The sequence below is a fragment of the Atractosteus spatula genome, chromosome 4 (assembly GCF_055471065.1).
Source record: "Atractosteus spatula isolate fAtrSpa1 chromosome 4, fAtrSpa1.hap1, whole genome shotgun sequence".
Taxonomy (NCBI): domain Eukaryota; kingdom Metazoa; phylum Chordata; class Actinopteri; order Semionotiformes; family Lepisosteidae; genus Atractosteus; species Atractosteus spatula.
Window position 1 is genome coordinate 12,839,598 of NC_142709.1, and position 15,810 is coordinate 12,855,407.

Below are 15,810 nucleotides of genomic sequence, written 5' to 3' on the forward strand. Positions count from 1 at the left end.
TGGTTGTGTTGGGTATGGAGTGAAGCACAGAGGGGATTAATAAGTTTATAGTGCGGTTTTACTTATTGAAATATGAAATATTATGGCTTCATATTTTTGGACCCCTTTGGACCAAGGTCCTCTGTCCTAGCTTCAAGAATGACATCCCCAACCCCTGAACACACACACACAATTACTGATTAATTAAAGAAGATGATAGAACCTCTGAAATTAATGGACAAAGGTGACATTGGAGCCCTTGGAAACTCAGCAGCTGCAATGGGCGTCTGGACCTCATGTTCCTCGTGATACAAGGTTACTGTAGTCGGCTCGTGTCAGAAGACAAGTTCAAAATGAGAGGAGGCCATGTGGCCCATTTAGCCTGTTCAGTACTTAGTCGTTAATGTATCCAAGGATCTCATCCAGCTGTTACTTCAAACAAAATTCTACATAGTTTCCACTTGTGCCCTCTAGTTTGTGGTTCAGTGTTCATTCGGAAGAAACCTGCTGGGTTGAGGTTGTCCGTGTCTCTGAGGATTTTGAACACTTGTGTCAAGTTCTCTCGTAGTCCTCTCTGTTCACGACTAAAAGGGTTCAGTTCCTTCAGCCTGTCAGTGTAGGACGTTCATTCCCTTAAGTCCTGGGAAGTATGTGGTTGCTGTTCTTTATTTTTGCCAGTTGCGTGGCGACGACACAAAGGTTTGATTGTGATCTTAAAAATGGCGGATCTTTTCCAAAATACAGAGGAGGTAGCATCACAGGCAGACCACTCTCGTGCAAGTGTTTTGGCAGTTGTTCAAAACACCGGGCGGTTGGATATATCCAAATTCTCCTCAAGATAGGTGGCATTAAAAGCCTTTCAATTCTCCGGGTCAGCGCCATCAGAGGGATGCAGAAATATTCCGTGAGAAGCCAGTCGTCTTTTGCGCCCGTGTGACAACAGGGAGACGTGGATGAGTTGCTGTCCTGGAGTGGCTAGAATGAAAGTCAAGGAGGCACCCAAAGGACAAGATCAATGCGTCCTCGTTCTGGGGGTTCAGAGGGAGCCCCGGTGGCTCAGTCGGTGTGATGAGAGGGCGGAGGCAGGTCACGGAGCAGGAAGGGTGTGTTGCTGCTGCATGCCCGTGTCTGCTCCCTCGCGCAGGCCTCTGCGTTGCCTGGGCTGCTGCTGGGGAAGACCCCGAGAGACCGAACCCCAGCCTGGCCCCGGGTGACGGCTGAGCCCTGCGGAGCAAGACCCGCGGGTGATGAAAGCCCGCTGATATCTTCTGTGGCCGAGCGGAAAAGAAGCATTCACTGGCCAAAGCAGTCCGAGGAGAGATGCGCCGACCTTAAATAGATTCTATTGAAAAGCCGCACACAGGCCTTGTACACCAAACCCTTTTAACTACGTTCTTCTATAACACGTTGACCCACCTTCCACTACTGCGAAGCACACTGCCTACACTGGTAGTCTGTTCGGTCCAGTTTTGAGCCACAAGCAGATTTTGAATGCACTGCGTTCTGTAGAACCGGTCTGCAATATAGTTTTTTTTTTTAAAAAACCAACAATATTTCTTGTATTTTTAACATTGTGCTTTCTGTCCATATCTGAACGCAGAGAATCTTATATTTAACACGGGGGTGTCACAAAATCAAGTAAAAAATAAAAGACCCAGTGGATTTTGGTAATGACCGAATGTATTTATTTATCTGTATGTAATGTTTGACTACTTAAAAAAACAACAACAACTTAGAAATATATTATAGCCAAAACTGTATTTCCTTTGAAATACAATGCAGGGAGCTTGTGTAGACATTAAATAGGCAAAAGACTTTAAGCAGAAGTAAGTCAAGAACGAGTAAAGACCACTCCACGAGGCGCTTGCACTCGGCCAGAGTCAGGACCGCAGCAGAACCGCTAGCAGTGGTACGATTCAGAAAGGTTTAAGCGTGTCGCATAACATTATTTCACCCGATATTCGAAGAGAAATCAATCTAAAGACCTTCGTCGCCGCGCAACATTCAGTACCTCGGATTTCACTGCTGTATCTAAAAATTTGCCGCGGAAGGTTTAGCGGGGAGAAAGTTTTAGAAACGAAGCATACGTTGTCACCTTTTTTTTTTCCTCCTCTTACTTGGCTTTACATTAATCTGTGACGACGAGGAAACCAAAGCCAGGAATAATTAAAGTGAAGCAGCAGCCTGCGTCTTGTAATAAGCAAACACGCGGCGCAGTCAAGGGAATGAACACGAGTAGACTCGCTGGTTTTGTTTTTACACGGCCGTCGAGCGAAGTAAGTTTGCTGGAGGTTTATGGTAATTGCGGTTCCCCGACTGGCCTTCTGGGTAGAGTCTGTGAGTGGGAGCGAGTAGCTCTCAGCGCTCAGTCTCCGCTGCACGCACGGAGAGAGCAGCAGCTGGTGTCTGGTGCTGCAGAGCCAGAGAAAAGGGAACTGTTGAGAGAGAGAGAGCGAGAGAGCGGAGAAGAAAAACAAGGACGAAACATTTTGTGTTTAGAAAAGAACCCTAAAGCAGAGTCAAGAAGAGAAGAGGTGTGAGATGAACAAAGCTTCAGAAAAAAGAGGGATGTCGTGTAAGAGGAGAGGGTAACTACTACGTTCTGAAGCGGCGTGTTCAGCGAGTGCGGTAAACCCAACATGGCGCTGTGAGGCATCACTGGGCTGTATTAATTGCCGGAGTCCGCGGACCGTCGCCACCTGTACCCGTGTGCAAGACGCGAAAATCCCAAGTTCGCTTTCGTTCCGAGGAATACCTGCACTTTTAACATTTGGATCTTAAAAACCAATCGCTGTAAATGCTGAGGATGTATGTATATTCCTTTAATTTTGTGCAGTTTTCTTCCCACTGGAAATCTACCGTGACTCTCTGGATCACTACAAAAAAAAGTATTCTGAAAAGCCTGTCCGAGGGTGCAAGAGAGGGGAAAATTTAAAGCACCTTGGGAGCCTTAATTCCTTCTGTTCCCCAACACCGGAGATCGGTCGATTGTGATCAAACTACAGCAACAGCTTTTTCTGAAGGGCAGCCCGTCTAGTTTCCCTCTGCACGACGCTGGGCTGAATGAGTTTGAGTTTTTGACTTGGATGTTTGCGCTACTGTGAAACTAAGCTAGTGGATCGTGTCCCCGTTGAATTTTCGAAGCCTAAAAGTTACGAAGGGGGGAAAAAAAACCAACTTAAAAGTCAAGACGGGATCGGATTCTGTACGGAATTCATTCTCTCGGTTATCACGCAGGTAAGACGATGTGTTTTAGCGTTAAGCGGCTTGGGCTGTTAAGACCTGTTTCGTTTTATTTTTGCCACTTTTGCTGGGCGCAATCAGATGTTTGCATATACAGGGACCTACGCAGCAGAACGCATTAAAAACCCTGTGAACAACAGCCAAGAGGAAAACTGGCGGATTTTCTCAGACGTAGCGGGATTCCTGGTCGTATCGGATTTTTTTTAAGCGTTGGAAGTCGTGGAGAATTCGCTTTGCCAGTAGGTCTGAGTAAAATTTATGTTCGGCGTCTGGTGGAGTCCGATTTAACACGTTTATATTGCTTGTTATCGCACGGAACAGAACAACAAAAAGCGATAGCGAGACGGGTGGTCTTGGGATGTTTCGCCGGGGTAATTGCGGACGGTTGATGAACTACTCCGGCTGGATTTTAATCATTTCGCCCCTGAACGGGTGCAAACCTTAATGTCAATAATGAATCATCTGTAAGCTTCGTGACGGGGGGGCTCCCCGGCCGGCGAACCGATTTTTTTTTGTTTTGTTTTACAGTGCTGGTATCGCACAGGGACAGTAGCCCGGAGAGAGGAAGAAAACGAAATGTCCGATTCGAAAGTTGACACGGAGCTTTAATGAAACGCCGAGAGAACCTCACGCGGGTTTCGTGAGGATTTTGCTCTGCCCCCCCCCCCAGAACTTGGGAACGATCCGCCCCTCGGTCACATTTAAGTTGCGTTTTGCCCCGAGATGAAGCCGCCGGCGTTACAGAACAAGAGCCTCGCCCAGGTTTATGGTAGCCTAGTTCATAAATAATCTTGCGGCTCGGCGCAGTTGGAGGGCATCCCCGCGGTGTGGGTCTGCGTGCGTGTGCGGTGAGGAGACGTGTCTCTGGGGGTGAAGAGAGTGCTTGTTGCGAGCCAGAGAGACAGGATAGAGACTGCGGCAGAGACTGAAACCTTCTGGAGAGCTATATATGTTGTGTTCTCGCTCACACCCCTCCCCTCCGCGCGCTTATAGACCGCAGATAGGCTCGTGCAGGTGTGAACCAGACTGCTACAAATTACTTTCTGACGCGTCTGATCTGATTTAACTCGCCGGGCTTCGCAGATAGATTAACAGTCTTAAAATGTTCGCGACCCCCCCCCCCCCTTTTTTTTACAGTTCACGGAAATGGAAAACGGGCAGACAACACCGCCCAAGATTAACCCGTGTTTTAGATCGAGTTTTTTTTTTTGTTTGCATGTTAAGCCTCATTGAGAAGACTGAGGACCCCTTGTGCTCTGTCCGTATTGTTTAGTTTTTTTCTTTAATACAGATATTACTTTTTATCACCGATTGCGTTTTAGGCGGTTTTTCACTCTTTTCCAGGGTCAGCGACCGAGCGTTAATTAGGAAGTACTCTCCGGATCAATGCGTTTTCCAGCTCATTAGTTATCCGGCACCTTCAATGGGACTGAAGGGTCTCTGTTTACCTTTAGCAAGCCAGCTCGCGGACAAAGAGCTTTCTCACGTTCGGGCTTCCAGCGATCAATTGAAATATAGAACAGTGCTGTGTCGTTTATTGGCGTTTTAGTGGAGCCTGCGTGAAGTAATGGGGGTAGATTAACATATGAAACTCTGGAGTGTTTTAAGACGTAAAAGGTGCTGTTCAAATAGTATTTAGTGTATGGATGTATATGTCCAGGTGTCTGTGAGCACTGAAGAGCTGGAAGTGTTAGACTGATTTGGGATTTTTTTCGGATGGATTCAACTGCGTTTTCGCCGGGCTTCTGCGCTTCTGAACGATAATAAAAGACAGCTATTTGTCATGCATTTTTAGTCTGTGTTATGATCGATTGGTCTAGACAAGCGCTTGGGATCTCGAAGCCGAAGCGACACAAACGTGTGTGTGTCGGTGTGTGTGTGGGGGGGGGGGGACACTAGATTGGTTGCGAAAACAAGAAATCGCGTAAAGATCAAAGTGAAAGACTTCACAGGTCGCTGAAGGAGAGCGATCGAGCTAGGAAAGTTTAAAAATGACTGTCGCTGTAGCCGGTTTGCCCACTCTCTGTTCGTCTCGGAGGCCGCGACTTGAAAAAGGGGAACTTTCAAAAGACAGAGAGTTTTGTCGTCTCGAGGCTTCGCTAGCTTTGTGTGACCTCAGCCTTAATGGCAAATACGGTTCTCCTTCTGTGTCTGAAATTAGACGTCCGGCTGTATAGAGTTCTGTGTAATCCATCTTAATTATGTTAATTAATTATAACTTGGTATTCACCTCGGGCTGTGTCCCGCGCCGCGCTTCGTGGATCGTAGCCTGGTGAATAGCACACGACAGGAAGCACTCGGGCGAAATAGAAAAGCAGCCACGAAGACAGCGGCGATTCATTCCTATTACTTGTTTTAAAAACTATACATAACATATGCTCGCATTGAAATCGTCGACGCGGTAAAGAATTCATGGGAATCGGCTGAACGGTTTCGTTCGCGCGGCCCGTTCTAAATATTCGCGTTTATGTGTATCGACTCATTCAAAATCGTGAAAAGACACCTGAAAGCAAAACTGTTTTCAAGAAGCCCTTGACCGCTCAGCTGGCCCCGAGTCCCCCGCTCGTGTAAGGAGGAATTTACTTTTAGTACCATCTCCGGTCTGTCTCGAAATTAACCCGAACAGACGGCGCGCACGGCTTTGTTCTGAGCACGTAGGACCGCAGCCCGGGCGATCGCGCTCCAAGGATCCGCTACGCGGTGCGCGGTGTCCGGCGCTCTGTCGCTCTGTCCTCGGCGTGAGACCGAGTTCCGGGAAGCCAGACTCTTGCGGCTTCTGATCGGCACTCGTGGCGTCGAAAGCTTCAGATCTGGAGGCTGTTTTTTTTTTGTTGTTGTTGTTGTTTTTTTTTTTTAGGCGTAAGGTGTTCACACGAGCAGGCTGAGTGAAATGTGCTCTCGTTTAAAGCGCAATCATCTCAGGGGGAAGGGTGGTTCTTTCGTCCGTTTCCGTGCTGCGATTCACCGCGCTTCATCTTGAGTGTCGTGGGGGTCTTGTCGGCGCGCGCGGCGGTAACCTCGCGTCCCCCCCCCCCGGGTCGGACCAGTTCTGCCTCGCGTGCCCGTGATGTTAACAGGATCGGAAGTTGCGGCTGGTTTCGTGCGCCGGGCGACTCGTGGGATCATAACCAGGGCCATCTAAGACTTTCTGATGGTTAGGCGAAACGGGTAGAATCTAACCCTGTCATCGAGACAACCCCAAAGAGTCGCCGTGGCGAGATTTTAAATTCGCCCCGTCTGCGCAGAACTGGCGTGTGCAGCCGTGCTCCTCGTAATTAACCGAAACAGTATTAAAAAAAAAAGTTCCACCGCCACCGAAGATAACCCCAGATCCACCCATCTTAAGTGGGCGTAAGCTTTAAACCCTGTGCATTACGGCTGGTGGCAGTTCATTTTCATTATTGAACAGCTTTACATTAAGAATTCATCACTGTAGTTGGCTTTTCCCCATGATGGTTTAAAGTAAGTATGGCGAAGGGTAGAAAAAAGAGGGGATAATTGCCGGCTTTTACCACGTTCCTTTGCAATTGTCAGGTGTCTAGATTTCATATGAGGAGCGATTGTTGTCGTTTAAAGGATTCAGAATATTAATGTTGATTTATAGTTGGAGATTTAAATCCGGGAGCTATAGTTGGGGAAAATGCTTAGCATTGTTATATGAAATAACACGAGGAGTGTACGTAATAGATACGCTGCTGTACAAGAGACATAGGTATGGGCAGGAGTTACGATATATTACGAGCATTAAAAATATACTCAAAGCCTTCACGAGTGTGTTTTCTCTTATAACTTTGTTGATAGCGTTTACTTTTGTGTGAAAAGAACTTGTCGTTAAGCAATCTTTAATTGCCATTGATCATCTTCAAATGTATGTGTAATCACAACATCTCAAGGTAAACTATATGTGAGAAGTGTAATAGAACGTAATCCATCACATATACCAATCAAGTCTAATTGATGACTCATTGGTGGGCGTTTCTGGTCATTAGCAGAATTTGTTCCTCTTTGCATCCATATTCCACTCGACAGCTGAGAGGCTGCTTTGGTGTGGCAGCGAAATAAAGCTTAATCTGGATGAACCGATTTGAACATCTCTAGGCTTTCAGGCAGCAATAGAACAGTTTTTGCATAACGAAGAAGAAAGACATTGAGTGAAAACCCCGAGCACTCTAGTTTCTGAGGTGTGGTATCTGAAGCATAGCCAACATGCACGGAGCAGAGAAACATCATCTATAATTGATGAACCCCAGACTGGATGACCCCAAAAGCTACTAACAAGGATGAGCAATACTTGAAGGTAATATCCTTCAGGAACAGGGAGATGAGGAGCGCTGGTTTGTCAGAAGAGCTGGCAGAGGGCTCAGGTGTCATTCAGCTATCTGCAGTGTGAAGGTAGCTTTTGAAATGAAGATTTAAGGGAGGTGGTGTAGCAAGAATAGCACTGTTAAGGGCAAGGAGACTAAAACGCATTCAAGAATTGGACCGTGGTCAAAGGAGTTTGGCGCAAAGTTTATCTGGATCTAATCAGAGACACTGCATGAGTCAGTTGACAATTTAAACTCCTCATGAGCCCCTTCTTGAACAGTTAAGCACAGAAGAGGTTTACTTCCTTAGGTTAGGGGGATATTCTCAGTGTTGGGGAAAATTGAGAGTATGTCGACTGCAGAAAGGTACAAACACATTTAAATCCAGCGTGGTAGTCTCTGTGGGGCAAGACCTACTGGTCCAGACTTCACCTTCCTGCTGCATAAAGATCCCAAACTCTCAGCTGGAATAATTCATTCCAGCTGATTTATTAGAAACAAATTAGAGGTTTGAGAACACACCCTGCTCCCCAGAATGAGATGGTCTTTGCAGAAGGATGGCTCACCATTTCAGAAGAGTGTATAACTCGTTTTTGAGTCTTTAAGAGTCCTTTAAATAACTTTTTTTTTCCCCCAAGGAAGGTGATCGTATGCTTCTTATTTTATATAAAGTTTTACTGTGTATAAATGTGGTTATTTGAATTAGACTTATTTTCAAGGGTGCATGGAACGTATAGATTAAAGTATAAGGGGCCAAATGGCTTTTGGACAGCAGGTTTTCTGACTAATGCGGTAACTGTCTATCGAGGGCTTGGTTTAAAGTACAGTTCCCATTTTTAGTGAGGTGTGCTGGGGGGCCGATTTTTTTTTTTTTTATTTCGACCAAGTTGAAAAACGACGACATTGCAGGGAGGGAGAGCGGAGCTCGGCCCGTGCAGAGCAATCAGAGCCGCGATCAGAGTGAACGCGCTCGTATTTTCCTGGAATGCCGCGAGGCACGAGTTGCCGTCTGCTCTTCATTAGAGGATTGCAGCTTAGTTGGCTTAAGACGCGGTGTGGAGCCTTCGGCACTTTAAAGGAAACCCAAGAATGTTTAAATATCCCGGGTGAACTTGGGAAACCGCTTTGGACTGTGGACACCCGGCAACACTTCCAGCAATACATAAATTGCTTGGTTGCTATTCATAGAGCATTGCGAATGTTCGCATTAGGAGATCGTATCTGTTCGGATCCGAAGTGCCCTGTTTTGGTAAAAAAAAAAAAGCATTATTTCTAATTCTTAAGATTTATTCCACTTTTTTGCAATTCCTTTGGGAACACGAGCAACTTTGAAGTGTTGAGCACTTGGCAGTAGTAGTTAATCTCTCCAGTGGAAGGTGTAACGTTGGATCCTGTCATCTTGAACAACTGGGTTGCGGTGCAGTAACTCCCTGGCCTACAATACGTCGCCTTTGCACTGATGTAATCTTAGCCTTAGATTTAGGGAGACGCGAGCTGCGTAGATGGTGGTGGTGTTTGCGCTAATGAAGGGTGTGATTGGGCGATGTAACCGTGACCTTTGTGAAGGAGTGTTTTCCTGTAGTGTAACATTCAGCTTCGCGTCCTGAAGACGCACAGATGTGGTGATTCAGAATTACAGGTTACCATAAATGCAACGAAACGTCCTTTATCGGGACTTTTGCTCCGCTTCTTGCTTGAATTAATGAGCTGTGGTACCTCTTTTCATTAATATTTCTTAATGTCGGCGGTGCACTGACTCCGTTCTCTTTACGAACACGAAACGCATTGCAAATCCAGGTGAATACTTTTAAGCGGCAATGTTGAAAGAGTGGGGTGATTTGGAATTCAGTTCGAGCATGTTTTGTGACTGTTTCTTCAGTTGTTTTAGAACACAGTTTAATACAACACCAACACCGGTAGAAAACACCGTCATCGTTAAAGTAAGAGTTCAATGATAAAAAGTGCTCAAATGCCCTAACCTGAAAACCACACGGAAAGTCTGATTCGGTTGCGTGAGAGGTTTCGGTGTGTTTCGCGAAAACATGAATAAGCCTATGCTGTATACATCAAGTGGGATTGTTTTTCTAACGTTAAACACCTAATAATCACTATCATTTTTTTTCTTGTTGTATACTTGGAGGTTAATTTATTAGCTGGTAGCCTCCTTTATCTATAAACCTGAACGTCTTCTTTAAATCTTCGTAAGTGCGAAGTTTAAATGCTGTTTTGAGCTGGAATTAATGGGGTGTTACGCTCGTTTATTTTCAGGAACTGAGTTCTGTGCGTTGTTGATGCATATTTGTAGTAATGTATGAAAGTATCATATTATATAATGAAGCCAAACGTTTTGCATTCGTACATTCTATCTGAATTCATTCACCGACGATTTGTTCGTGTTCCTCTGCCGAAGCGGTGCGGTATAAACACCCACAGGCCGACTCCGCGTCAACCAACCATCTTCTAGCGGAGTCCAAAAGAATAGTTGCGCCGCAGGAAAACGTCTTATTTACCAGACAGGAATTTAGATGACTAGGTGTAGGTGCATACCATCCAATTAAAGTCTCTTTGCGATGACATCGCCCTTTCATCAGGAGGCCAGCTACAGCCATATAAACAAACCGGGGGTGTGCGTTAGTACCTCAAAGTGTCATCAGGGTGCGTCATCGGCGCGGAAGTCCTGAAACGACCTGGAGGTATGAGTAGCCGCGGAGAGAAAACCTCACTTTTAATGTAATTTTTACTAGACAAATTCTAAGCATTTAAAGGTACTCTTTCACCCCGGGCTAGTATTTAAGTACTATCAGCTTTCTGCGATCTGTTTTCGGGATGTAACTCTTAGCCTAGGCGTTCGGCCGTCGGACTGTAGAGACAGACGCCAGATGACACGATTGAAAGCTAAATACGGAACACCCGAGGCTCAACACGTCTCGCACAGGGGGCTGGTCCTACTCACCCCGCTGCTCAGTTAACAAGCATTAAATATTCGTTTTTTTTTTTTCAGGAACCGTGCATGGGGTTTTAGCGCTTTTGTAGTATTTTGCCTGAATTAACCATTGACGGTAGCGAACAGAGCATCGATGTTGTCTTTCTAAAAATGCGCCTGAACGGCGATATTGAACGTGAATAAAGAATGGTTTCAGTTGAGTGTATTGGAAACCAGAATGAAAAGCCAGTGCTCAACCCCAGACATGGGCAAAATGGGTAGATAAACGCTGTACTAATACGGGGCAATGTGGAAGGGCTGATCAAGATCGTTGCTATCTGTATTTTCTAAATAAAGGACGATGTGTCGAGTTGAAGCAAGAATCTAATGGCAGGACTCCAAGTGTCTTAGTGGGTTGAAAGGAAGGGCTAGCGAGGTGGATGTAGGCTGTTTGGGCTATTCGATAAACGACTATTATGGGAGCTCCACGAATTGTGATACCTCTCAGGTTATACATTTTAATATGAAACTGGTATGAGCAAAAACCGGGCCAGCAGCAAGTGATCGGAAGGACCGTTAACTCAGCCGACCGTCTCAAAACCCCAGGCAAGTTGTCACCCCCTGTTAATGTTGTTTTATTCATCTGCATAGAAGGTTGAAACCTTGACTTAGTGGGTCGTTTACGTGCTATTGTAGCGTCCCCCCCCCCCCTCCATTTAAATGGGACCAAATGCAGTTTCTTCAGCGTTTATACGCGAGGTACAAAATTTGAGTCACCATTTCAAGTTGCGTTTTGAGACGATCGGACCTAGTGTCCCTTCCGAACAATTCCATGTTCGTCCGCTTTTGACCAAATCTCAAAATGGACGGCCGACACAAAGGGGTCGGGAGGGGTTTAGTACGAGAGTGACCCCATTACCTCTCGTATTTCGGACGCTGCTTATTATTTTCGGTGTCTGCAGATCGTCAGGGCTTGCGTGCGTGGTTACAATAATTCACCGTCACCTTATCTCCCTGAAATAAACACCTGGCCCGGGCTGGGATTTACATCCGAATCAGGTTTCTTTCCTGGAGCTGCAACTCACCGCACGTTGCGGGGACCCGCTCAGGAACAGCGACCGCAAAGCAGCCTTCCTCAGCGGTCGCCTGCTGTTCGCAGCGGAGAAGGTGCTGAGCTACGTGGCCTAGTATAAGGAGGTAGAACATGTGAGTGTGTGTGTGAATAAAAGGCAAAAGTATGGCCGTGAGCTGGCGAGATCGGGTTTCATAGCGGGCTCTCAGAGGAGAAGTCATGGTTTGATTGAAGTTGCACTCCGTCCCAGCCTCCCGGGGGACGGCAGCGCTGAAACAGGAGAGCTCTTTTCTCCGCCTCAGAAAGCCTTTGTGCTGCAGGAGCTCCGCGGTGCACGGATCGCTGCGCTCTCACAAGAACGTGTTACTGCCTACGCTAGCATTGTTTTCTTAACGCTGCATTTTTACCCTCGGAGCAAATCGTTTCGCCTGGGAAACAGCACCCTGCGCCTTTTTTTTTTTTGACGCAGGTCGTCAGGTTCTCCCCGAGGTTGGAGGGCAGTGGATGTTATTTTTAAAGGTTTTGACGCGTGATGTCGTCAAATAAAACATTTCCATTCACTCAAGGCAGCTTCTTTTTATTTATTTATTTTTTTTCCTGCAGCGTGCTTTTTATTTTTCTAATCCGAATTCGAGCGATCTAGGGTGAAGTGTAAACAGCGTCGCCTCTGCACCGCTCCTAATCCTTTCAAGGACTTTTCGGGGAAAAACTGCTTACTGTTATTTCTAATAATACAAATCTCCTAGTTTAGCTCAGCACATGTGCCAAACATCTGGCTTATTTTGCAAATATTAAACAGATATTGATTCACAAATACAGCAGGGGGCTGGAACTGTCGGATGTATATTGGAAGCGTGGTGGGGTTTTCAACACGGCTCGATTATTTTAATAGCTGCGTGGAAGTCTTCTATTAGGACTTCGAGTTGGAGTGGAGTCACTGACACTTCGATATTATCTTATTCTCGAGCGCCAGAGGCCCAGTAACACAGTTGCAGAAAGACACGTCATAAAGTTGAGAAATGTTATTGTATTTACAGGACGCCTACGGACGACAGACGCACTAAGAAAGTCATGATTTTCAATGTCCTGCCAAGATGGGGTCTCCTGTTTGTTTGCCTGTCAGTCCCTGTCAGTCCCAAACGGGTTAGGCGGGCCGCTCCGACACCCTGTCGTTTGTAACCTTTATGCTCGTAAGAAAATTGACTATGAATAGTTGCAAGGACGTCAGTCGACGTTTGGAGGTATCCGACTTGGAAAAAGATGCAACGGGGGGTGGGGGGGTTCTGGGTTTTCCCGTTGCCAGGAGGATTCTTTCTGTCCCATAGAACGACCTGCTGTATTTGAGTGATATTCCTGCCGATCCCGAAGCGGGTCGAACAGTCAGTGCGGCGCGCTAGGCGGGAGCAGAAGCGGGTCAGTCCGCGGCGACCGGGAGAAGGTGACGTCACCGCCGAGGAGCGATTCTTCAGGTGTGCCCTGCCGAGTTGCTTGAAGACCTACTTGCACTGTTCCGTTTTTGATGTGTCGTGTGGGATGATGGGTCAGGAGGCCTGCTTGGTTCGAGGAGACCGTTGGGTGGAACAGATGTCTAATAAAACGTCCCCCTAGATCTGAAGACGTTACGAGGGATTCTGCGACTGAAGGCGGCGTGGGGGTCGAGAGCTGTTCCGCTGACCCCGATGACGTGTTGTGCCGAACTGGAAAGAGCACAGGGTCCGCGGTGTTTAGCAAGGCCATGCCGGCTTCTATTTGGATAACGGGAGGCGACAACGTGTAGGAATTGCACACGAGCCGGTATATTGGCTTCCCCTTGTAAATCGCAGAACTTTATGTACAGCCTTATCCCCACCCCCACCCCCTCTTCCATCCGGCTGGAATGAGTTCAAGAGTCCAGCTGCAGCGGCAGATTCTCCGGCAGCAGCACGAGTCGCACAATGCTGCTGTTGTTAGCCTGTGGTCCGAGTCGTGGAGAATTGTCCGTCTAGCTCTGTCGCGCTGTGGCGAGGGGAGAGCGGTGAAGCCTGTTTACAGGCAGCGCGGATAATGCGACAGCTGTTGAGGCGCGGGTTGTCCGCGCGCCTCTCCGCTCCCCCCCCCCCCCCCCCCGCTGCAGTCACACAATGCCTTTATTATAGAGCTTGCACTTCACCTAAGCACGGGGTTGATACAGCCGCCCCAGTGTTAATTTGAATGGATTTTTTCCTCTCTTTTTTTTTTCTTTCCCTTTTTTTTTCAGACGTGTCCCTTTCAGCAATGAGATGTAGCCTATATGCGGAGCCTACGGTGTATGCATGGCAACGCTTGCTCTCTCGGGATTAATTTATCTTTTGATTGGTTCGGAGTAATTTTAGACAAACATTGTTAATGAGGTCTTGGTATTGCGTCCCAAAAAAAAAAAATCTAAGACAGTAAGAAAGCTTCGGGATAGTTTAATTGCTGTTTGCTTGCATGCATCGCCCTTCCTTAAATGTGTTGATGTGCAGCCCTGTGACTAAGCATTGCTTATTAAGCGAGCTAAGAGCAGCGAGCCGAAACCAGCGCAAGACTTGGCCGCTGCCTTCGTTTGTAGTGGGAAAACCTTTCATTAAAAGTCATGTTTACTTCCTCAACTTTGTTTTCCAAACAATTTACAAATATTTCGAATTCCTAACGCCAACGCCGGCGGCATCTAAGTGTTTTTTTTTTGTGTGTGTACCTGACGACGACATACTTATCTGCATTTGACCGTCCCGCGAAACTGCGTGCCTGGACAGCCCGTCGTGGTTCGGTCACCACAGACTTTTAAAGTCGTGCCCGGTCGCTCGCTACCCAGCCAGCGCAGGTGTTCTAGGGGAAGTCCAACTGTTTCACAGGGGTGAATGACTTCAGATCTGCATCACACACGGATCTGTTTTCCGTGGAACCCTCGTTCGCTCTGCTAGCTTCGCCCTAGGCAAAGGCAGTAACATGAACAAGTCCCGGCCGCTGAGAGGACGCGACTGCAGGTACTTTTGCTTTAGTGTAATTAGAGGAGAAGCTCGTCGTACCACAGCATGTCTTTTCTCCGCAGTGTGCGGCTGCACGTACGGCCAACGCTTGAAGCGGGTGATCCGGAGTGTCTCTTTCCCATGATCTCCGTGCCACCTCGCTTTTGTTAGGAGGATGTATTGTATAGGGACAGGTTGGGGGGGGAGACCTCCTCAATACCAGCAGCTCGCTTTGTGTCCACGGTTTCCGAGGATGCTCTTGGTTCCCGAAGTGGAACAACGTGACGTTCCGTATTTAAAACGACACATCAGAACTGTTAAGTTGTTTTTTTTTAAGAACACGTGCGAAGACGTGTCAATTCTTTTTGTGATGGAGAACAGCGCTTTCTAAATATGCCTTTAATAAGGTTCGCAAAATAAGAAGGTATTCGTGAGCACGTTAGTTGAGCCGGACCCTCAGCAGGCTGGCGGGGAACCACGAAAGAAAACTGGAATTCTGAAAATTGCTGCCTGAAAGAAAACCGTACTGTAGTCACATCGGCAAGTGATCTTTTGAAATGAAATCCTTGTGTGCCGGAGTACTGTACTTGATCACACTTGTCGAGAACGTAAAGTGGGCATCCCGGGGTGAATAAAAACCCTGGCACTCCGTCGTCAAATGAACTCTAATGCCATCGTGTGTCCTGCAATCTAGCCCGTTTAGGTCGCAGTTGTAGGAATAAAAGACCACGTGTATATCTCTCGCATCCTAATGGACCGTTTTCTTAACATCGCGCTGTTGTGCCTTCAGTAGGGGGGTCCCACGGAATACAGAACTGTAGGCCTGCTTTTTTTCGCCTTTGATCTTGTCTGACCTGGCTAGAAAGACAAAGGACCGCCGTGCGTCGGTGCCTCTTGATAATCCCCGTGCTAAGTGTGACTCTGGGGATCGGAAGGCGTGTGACGGACATTTTCTCCGAAAATGAAGGCCGACGGGTGACGAAATTGTGTGCTGTTCCGCGCCAAACACGTTAAAGAGGCTCGCTTTTGGGCGAGGAGCCCGCCAAGTCTGATCTGAAAGTAATGCGAATGTGTTTAATGCCTTTAAACACTACTCGTAGGTGTGAAAGCCACACAGATCCACCGGGTAGGTAAAGTTAATTGTATTAGAGGAGGTGTCAATTAATCTTAAGTAAAGCCAGCTGTATCGACTGTGCAGCCGGCTTCTGTGCTGCTGCTTCATTTTACCCCATATAATGCCGTGACGTTTCCATTGAGTTTTAAATTTAGAAACAAAGCCCGGCGTTACTCATCATTACAGCTGAGGATAAGGAAATTCTGTAT

General features: G+C 47.0%; 1 protein-coding gene across 3 annotated transcripts in view; it reads left to right on the forward strand.

The window, feature by feature from the left end:
* The first annotated feature begins 2,971 nt into the window (after positions 1–2,971).
* bcor (BCL6 corepressor) overlaps positions 2,972–15,810 on the forward strand; it is a 61,084-nt gene continuing 48,245 nt past the window's right edge. For all 3 annotated transcript variants that reach the window (XM_088913247.1, XM_088913249.1, XM_088913248.1), the window contains exon 1: positions 2,972–3,216. The gene's annotated coding sequence lies outside the window, so the exon portion shown is untranslated. The remainder of the gene's footprint in view (positions 3,217–15,810) is intronic.